General features: G+C 54.9%; 1 protein-coding gene across 2 annotated transcripts in view; it reads left to right on the top strand.

Moving 5' to 3' along the window:
• Positions 1–2,201: 2,201 nt before the first annotated feature.
• ANXA6 (annexin A6) overlaps positions 2,202–7,663 on the top strand; it is a 49,001-nt gene continuing 43,539 nt past the window's right edge. For both annotated transcript variants that reach the window (XM_028527921.2, XM_028527919.2), the window contains exon 1: positions 2,202–2,343. The gene's annotated coding sequence lies outside the window, so the exon portion shown is untranslated. The remainder of the gene's footprint in view (positions 2,344–7,663) is intronic.

The following is a 7,663-nucleotide window of genomic DNA, read 5'->3' as shown; positions in this document are numbered from 1 at the left end:
ATTAAGAGGTTAGTGTTTGATTCGGTGGACTAAGTGAAGGCGGCTGCCTTCTCACCCAGTCCACTGAAGGTCTGAACGGAGCAAGAGACAGAGCAAGGATTATCCTCTCCCTCCCTCTCTCTCTCTCTCTCTCTCTCTCTCTCATTGAGCGGAGAGGTCTGTCTTTTCCTGTCTTTAGACCTCGAAGCTCCAGGTTCTAGGCCTTAAGATCCTGACTGAACCAGACCGTTGGTTCTCCAGGTGCTCCAGCTGGCAGATGGCAGATCGTGGGACTTCTCGGCTAGTTCCTATGAGAAATCTCCTCATACATCTATTTCTATAACACCCTATTGGTTCCGTGTCTCTGGAGAACCCGAATGCAGTTTTGCTCAGTGAAGGAAGCCAGACACAAAGGGCCAGGCTGGGGGTTGTCAGGGCCTGAGAGGAGGCGGAATGGGGAGTGACTGCTTACAGGGGTTTCTTTTAGGTTGGTGACAATGTTTTGGAACCAGATAGAGGTGGTGGTTGCACAACAATAAGAATGTACTAAATGCCACCAAACTGGTCACTGTAAATGTTTAATATATGTCATGTGGATTTGTAAAAAAAGGAGACAAAAATGTCACATCCCTCCTCTGCTCAGCACTCTGCAACTGCTCCCTGAATGCCTCAGAGTAAAAGTCTCACGGGAGCCACAAGCCCCCACCCTCACCCCTGCAACTGGTCCCTTCTAATCTGAAGGTAATTATTACTTCTTAAAGATTGTGTTTATTTAATTTTAGAGGGGGAGAGAGGGAGAGAAACATTAGTGTGAAACAGGAACATCAGCACATGCTCCGACCAGGGACCGAACCCACAACCCAGCTTGTGCCCTGACTGGGGATCAAACCCGCAACCTCTCCACTTCGCCAGATGACGCCCAACTGAGCCACAGCGGCCAGGACGTGATTATTTTAATTTCTTTTTAGCCTCTTAGTAGACTCCACTGATCTTTGTGGTGACAACATAGCATCGCTCTCATTCACAAGCCCAGGGGAGGCTGGGCCGCCTGCTGTGCTCCATCGCCGCACTGTATCCTTTCCAGATTACAACAGGCTGGGCCGAATTGTGACGATGCCCTAACCTCTGTCTGCCGTGAGAGTGGGGGCTCCATGAGGGCGGGGCAGGGGCTCACTTCCCATTTGCTTACTTCCGTCTCCCAGCTCAGCGTCTGGCATGCAACAGGTGCTCAGTGTTTGCTGGGAAATGAAGGGATGGAGGGACTCTCCAACCAGGTCTCCTTGTGGGAGGCTGAGAGGTCTCTGAAAGAGTGGCAGATGAGGACAATCCTTGCAAAAGCTCTGGTTATCTTTCTTTCCGATGAGGACCTTGATCATCAGAGCAGTTAAATGCCTCACCCAGGGAGACTCTGCAGCTGAGTGACTGCCCACAGTTGCCACCTTCTGTCTTTTCACGGAAGCAGAATTTCTAAGGGGGCAGAGGGTGGGAGGCACTACTGACCTTCACTGCAATATCACCCCCTCCGGGAAGTCTTTACCAATCCCCTGGGGGTAATTATTCTCAGTTTCCTCTGGATTCCCAAAGAGTTTGTCATTTAAAAAAATATATCTGTTATTTTCCCCACAACCCTGGATTAGACTGCTCTGAAGGGTGGGGGGGGGGGGAGTCTTTTTGTCTCCCTTTCCCCTGGACCACGCACTATCCAGAGCCAGCACGAATAAGCACCTCTGGAGTCACCTCGCTCAGTTTCCAGCCCTGACTCCACACCTTACTGGCTCTGTGACGAGGGCCAACGAACAAGCCGCCTCTGGGCTCTTCTCTCCGGGGAAGTGGCTAAGGAACGTCACGGATCCAGTGCGCTATTGCAGAATGGAACCCGACCAAGGGAATCGAGGTCTCGGCCTCGATCTCGTCAAGCCTCCATGTTCTGTTTCTCAACAAAGCTTTGGCAAGTAGTAGGACTCTGGGGGAAAGTGTCCAGAACTGGAAGTCGGGAGCCCTGACTTCTGTCCCTGAATGGCCATGTAATCTTGGCCAAATCCTCCTCCCCTCTCCAGGCCTCAAGTCCCAGGTCTGAGCTCCGGAGGGTCTCAGGGAGGGGACCCCCGCTGGTGACATTCTGAGATTCCCGGAGCAAAGGAAAGTGAGGGGGGAGGAGTTGGAGGAGGGGAGGTGGGGCGGACCCGATTGGCCCCTGCGCGCCACGTGTCCATCCCGGGAGCCGACGGCTGTCCTCACGACCCGCCCTACGCTGCGGTTGCTGCTGCTGCTGCTGCTCCGCTAACGGGCTTCCACCCAGGAGCTCCGCGTCCGCGCGTCCTTCTGCCCGTCCGCCCGTCCGCGACAGGAGACCTTCGCCGCGCGGTGAGTGGGTTGAGGCCGAAGAGGGGATCGCTCTAGGGAACCCCCCGGCCGGGGGGCTGCAAGAACGCGGGGCAGATCAATAAACGCCCAGTCATCCCGGACCCATGCCTCCCGCCGGGATACGGGAAGGGGGTGCCCGGGAGCGGGTCGGTGGGGCGCAGGAACTGGAACCCAAGGGCGCGGTAACCCGAGAGGGTCCAGGCTGGGTGTGTCTGGGGGGAGAGCAGCGGAGCAAATAAAGGGCTGCAGGCGCAGAATCGGAGGCGGACGGCGCCCTGTCTGGGGGAGGGGAGGGGACAGAGGGGAAGGGATGGCTGGCTCTGCGGAGGGTGTGGTCCAGGGCCGGGGGGCTCCCGGGCTAAGGCTGCCGCAGCTGCAGACCCTGCTTTGTTGGGGGAGGGCGCTGGAGAGACTGTGAAGGCCCGGGGCTGGGGGCGGCTGGACGGGGATCTGAGGATCCACTGGTAGGAAGGGTGTGGCTGAGCCCGAAGACCGGAGACTAGAAGAGTCAGACGAAGTGGCTTGAGTTTGTCGTTGTGGGGAGGACCGGCTGTCCACGCCTCAAGGCCCCCAGGACCCTGCTTGCCTCTAAAGGAGGCCCCCAACTGGTCTCCGAACGGCAGGCGGGGCCCCACCCTTCCCCCTGCCCCCCCAAGCCCAGTTTAGGCCTTCCCAAAGTCTGGGGGCTTCAGATAACCCCCGGAACACTAGGACTGGTGGTGAAGTTCCTTGAATGGAAGCCCAGCTCCAGCAACAACTTAAAGTGTGACCTTGAGTCCGCGGCTTTCCCTCTCAGCCTCAGTTTCCATCTCCAAGTCCGGAGTTGATAGACCCAGCCCCTCTCCGAGGAAACAGTGGCTGTGAAAATTGATTTATTTGTCAGCTGCAAGGAGTAATTCATTACTGGTTTGGGGAGTCTTGATTTCAGGCTTGTATAGGCCCTCACAGGGGTAGGGGCAGGAGGTCCGTTGGGAGGATGAACGCAGCCATTGCCTCCTCCCGCCTCCTCCTCTTCTCTGGAGCCTGGTGGGTCTTCCAGGACTACTCCAAATTTGGACATATGGCTCCCGGGCTTGTGGAAGGACTTTGGTTTCCCCCAATCCTCCCTTTCTCTCACTTCCCCCTCCTCCTCTGCCCAAAGCACACCTTCACTCCCGGGCCCCACTGATTCAGATGAGATATCCTGAACTCTTGGTCCTTCCTCTTCTGGGTGAATGACCCGCCCGGCTTCAGCTCCCAGGGACTCTGCCCTTCTGGCCCTCAGGGCCTGCCCCACGCAGAGGGCACTGGCCTGGGGGTCAGTGGAAAGCTGGGTTGTATAGTTCCAGGTGCTGGTGGTCCTCGGGCCAGCCCCTTGCTCTCTGGGCCTGAGTGACTACCCGTCTGTAGCAGAGTCTGCTGGAGTCGGCCGCCGCTTCCAGTGCTGGTAGTCTAGGATCCAACTGTTGTGAGATTTAGAGTTCTGGGAGTTGGGTGGGGCTGGGTGGGGGGGTGCGGGGAGGTGGAGGCTTCCACTCCCCCTTTGCAGCTGCGACAGTCACTCACCCATCTTCCTTTGCCTTCCACCCCTGTTCCCAAGGCGGGCTGCCAGGATACAGAACACAGTTGCAATTTCTGGGCGAGGGCCGCAGCTGTTGCTGGGGCAGAATGTGTGGCAGGTGTACAGAGGAGGGGGCTGCCCCTGGGTGTACAGAGGAGGGGGCTACCTCTTGGGGCTGATTTCTGGGGCGGGGTGGGGGAGCTCTGCGGAGATGGGCGGCTGCCAGGGTCTGGAAGCTCCGCACTGCGGCATCCAGAGGGGCCCTGGGCCAGCAGCCCCAGCCCCAGCCCCCAACCAGCCGGTGCCCTGGGCACACCTGCCCCCTGGTCCTTAGTTCCTTTCTCTCCAGGGAGATGAGAGCTGTGCCCGGGATACCTAGCTGGTAGGATGGGTCGGGACTGCATGGCTCTGCTTGTTATATCATTCTAGGATTTTCTGGGGAGCCTCAGTGGTGTCACCTGCCTCGCCCCACCCAACCTCTCCAAGATACTTCCTGGGTGGGGACAAAGCACAGGATGTGGTCTTTACACTGATTTCTGAGTGTGCGTGTCCTCCGTCCGTCCCGTCCCCCCCCCCCCCCGCCCCCAAGGGAGGAGAGGAAGCCTGCCTGTGTGGTAGGGGTGCCTTTATGCTTATCAACGTCTTGGCTTGGAATCAGCCGCACTCCATTGCCTTTCTTCCCGAGGTTGAGAGGCCCCCACAGAGACTGGCTAGGGAGGAATGACTGTCCTTGGGTTCTTCGAGCCTCAGGTCCCCCCCCACCTGCAAAGTGAGGATGAGCCTGACGCTCACCCTCAGGAGAGTCTGGAGTGGCAGGCGTAAAAGTGCCTTGTGAACTGCAGAGTGTGGTGCCCGGAGAAGCGGGTGCCACCGTTGCGACCCTGGGAGCGTGCGGTGCTGCAGGAGGCACGTGACCTGTGCCTCCTGGGGTTCCTCGTCTGTGACACGGGTGTCCTGGCACTCCTTAAGTAACAATGCAACAGTAACTTCTGTTCTTTATTAAACCCGTCCATCCTGGCAGGCCCTGGCTGAGCCCGTGATACATGAGATGCTGTCACCATGTCCATTTTGTAGATGTGGAAACTCGGCCTTGGAAAGTTGAGGGAAGAAATGATACACTCCCTGAATGTGGCCAGAGTGCCGGGGCCTCTTCTCAGCACTAAGCCCGTCTTAATTCTTCCCGTCCTCACCACGGCACTTTTATCTCCCATCTTACCTGGGATGCTGAGTACTTGCCCAAGGAAGGCGTCTGTGTCGCAGGTCAAGGCTCAGTCGCAGGCCCTGCGGCTCCAGCCTCAGTTCTGGGGGCACTGCGCTTTGCTGCCTCCCAGGAAAGTGACTCGAGCTGGGATTCTAACCGGGGGCTGTCCAGTTCCAACCTTGGGCACCACCCCAGTGAGCTGGGACCTTGCCCAGCCCTAGGATCAATGCTTCTGGGTCAGGAGAGGGAAAGATACTGCTCTCTAAGAAACCTGAGTGCACAAGCTGGGTGTGCCCACGCACAGGGCCAGGAATGCCATTTACCCAGGAGGCCCCTGGAGGGCCAGGGGCTGGTCCCAGGTGTCTTCTCCGGCTGGGCTGGGGGAGGAGCCATCAGGAAAGAGGAAGGGGAGGGACCTAGATGTTTTAGGCCAGGGGCCTCTGAAGTGGGGTGTACATACCCCCGGAGGCACTTGTCAACCGTAAGAAACAGCCCAACCTGTAAGAATGTCTGTGAGTTTATTTCAGCCGAACTGATAACAATTGCCGAGAAGCAAAATCTTAAATGGGTTTAGAAAATGCTCCAGAGAATGGCAGTTTTACCACTTACTTTCTTGATCAGAGTCCCGGGGAAGATGTGAGGCGGTACGTGAAATCCACTGGTGATAGGCTGGGGAGGCAGGAGAAAGCAGGAGGCAGAATCTCTGGGGTTGGATAAGAAGTAAAAGGAATAGACACCACCTCTTTTACGTTTGTGGATTTGGGACAGTTCACAGTCAATAATTAGCAATAACAGTGAGAGGACTCGGTCACCGTCCTGGTGTGGTGGTTGTTCCCCAGAGGGGTCCGGGAAAAGAGCACCTTGCCTGGACATTCCAAAGGTCTGTTATCTCAGATGCAGAAAGACACCCGAGTGGATCAGTTAAGGTTAAGGTTAAGACTGACCTTTGTTGGGGAAGAGTCTAGCTCAGAACTAAACTGCCCGCTCTGACTGGCTTTTAGTTAGAAAGTTTGCATTTCAGGCCCCGCTGTGGGGTTATTTTTGGTCTCCGGGTGTGTACGTCTCACCACACGGGCCTCCCCCGAGGTAGTCAGGGTTAGTGTGCAGCCTGTGTCCATCCACACGCTAAAGGTGACTTTCTTTAGTCAGAAGGTACAGGAAAAAACTTTCAGACTTATTATATGTCTCATCTCATCTTATGCTTAAAAAGTATATTTTTATTCTCATGAATGCACAATTATTTTCTTTTCTTACTGGTGGTGTGTAGGATCAAAAAACGCACATTACTGCACCAGAGTGCCAGCTTTGTGGTGGTGGCTGGGAGACTCCTCTGTCCCATTTTTCATTCGGCCCCCAGCCCTACCGACGGGCATACAAGAGGTGCTCAAGAAATACCTTTTGAAAACTGAGCCCCTACTTAATTACTCATTTTCTTTATGAGTTGGGCACGTTACTTAACCCTTTGGGTTACTTCCTCTCTTGGCCCTATAATGAGGAATAAAACCACCAGGCTGGCTGGTTTATTTTATTCTCTTGAGGGGGAGCAGAGTTTGCCACCCCCAATTATGCCCTTTTTTGGGGGGGGGGATGGATATTGATTATTTTAAGCTGGTTGTGTTCTAGAAACACATGACTCAAGGAGAGCCTTTTACCTCCCCCTTCCTTGTCTAAAAGAATTCCGATAGAAAAACCTGGCCCAGGAAGGGGGCTCACCTTTGCATATTCACCTGGGCAGACCCACCTGAGCATAATGTGAGCCGAGTGTGGCAGACAGAGAGGAAGGAAGGCCGGGGTTAGACCCCCTCAGGGCCCGCTGTTTCCCGGGTGGCCCAGATGCCCGCTCCTTCTTGTCTGCCTGTACCTTGCCTGCCTCCTCTTTGACATCCAAGCCACTTCCCCACTTTCTTCATTCAAGATGGTTTATAAGCCTCAACTAGAGATTTGTCGTTGAGTCCCATGTTCTTACGGAACCCTCATATGTACATACATGGTAAGTTGGGTATTCTCTTGTTAAGCTGTCTCACGTTTTTATGAAGCCAGCTGGAAGAATGTAGAAGGGCTAGTGAAAGGAGAATTATTTTTCCTTCCTTACACCGTGATTTTTCAAGGGGGGCACTAAAGACAGCATTAAAGCTACTCAGTGCATGTCATCCAACAATGGCCACGAGCCACAGGCTGTGGTGGGGGAGCAGCAAAGACGCATATACAGCACTTTGCAAGAAGGAGAAGAATCATGACTCACACCGACGTAAAAATGACCATGTGCTAAAGATTTTACTTTGTGCATGAATTGATGACTGGACCAGGCAGATGTTATAACCAGCTCCAGAGGGAATCAGTAGACACATTCTTTATATCAAAAGGAATGTACAACTGGAGGCAAACTAGTTTTTCCATCAGAGGGAGAGAGAAACCCATTGGACTTTGGACCGGATAGGACCGGAGGAGCATGGCTACAGGAACGATTTTGTATTACCATTAGGTATCCAAACATTACTGAGCTCAAAATAGCTCAAAAACGGAGACTGAAATCAGACGACCTAGAGAAGCTGCAGCACAAGTTCCTCCCACAGCACCGG

Source organism: Phyllostomus discolor, chromosome 13 (genome assembly GCF_004126475.2).
Source record: "Phyllostomus discolor isolate MPI-MPIP mPhyDis1 chromosome 13, mPhyDis1.pri.v3, whole genome shotgun sequence".
NCBI lineage: Eukaryota > Metazoa > Chordata > Mammalia > Chiroptera > Phyllostomidae > Phyllostomus > Phyllostomus discolor.
Note: the sequence above shows the minus strand (reverse complement) of the source record. Positions and strands in the feature narration are given on the sequence as shown.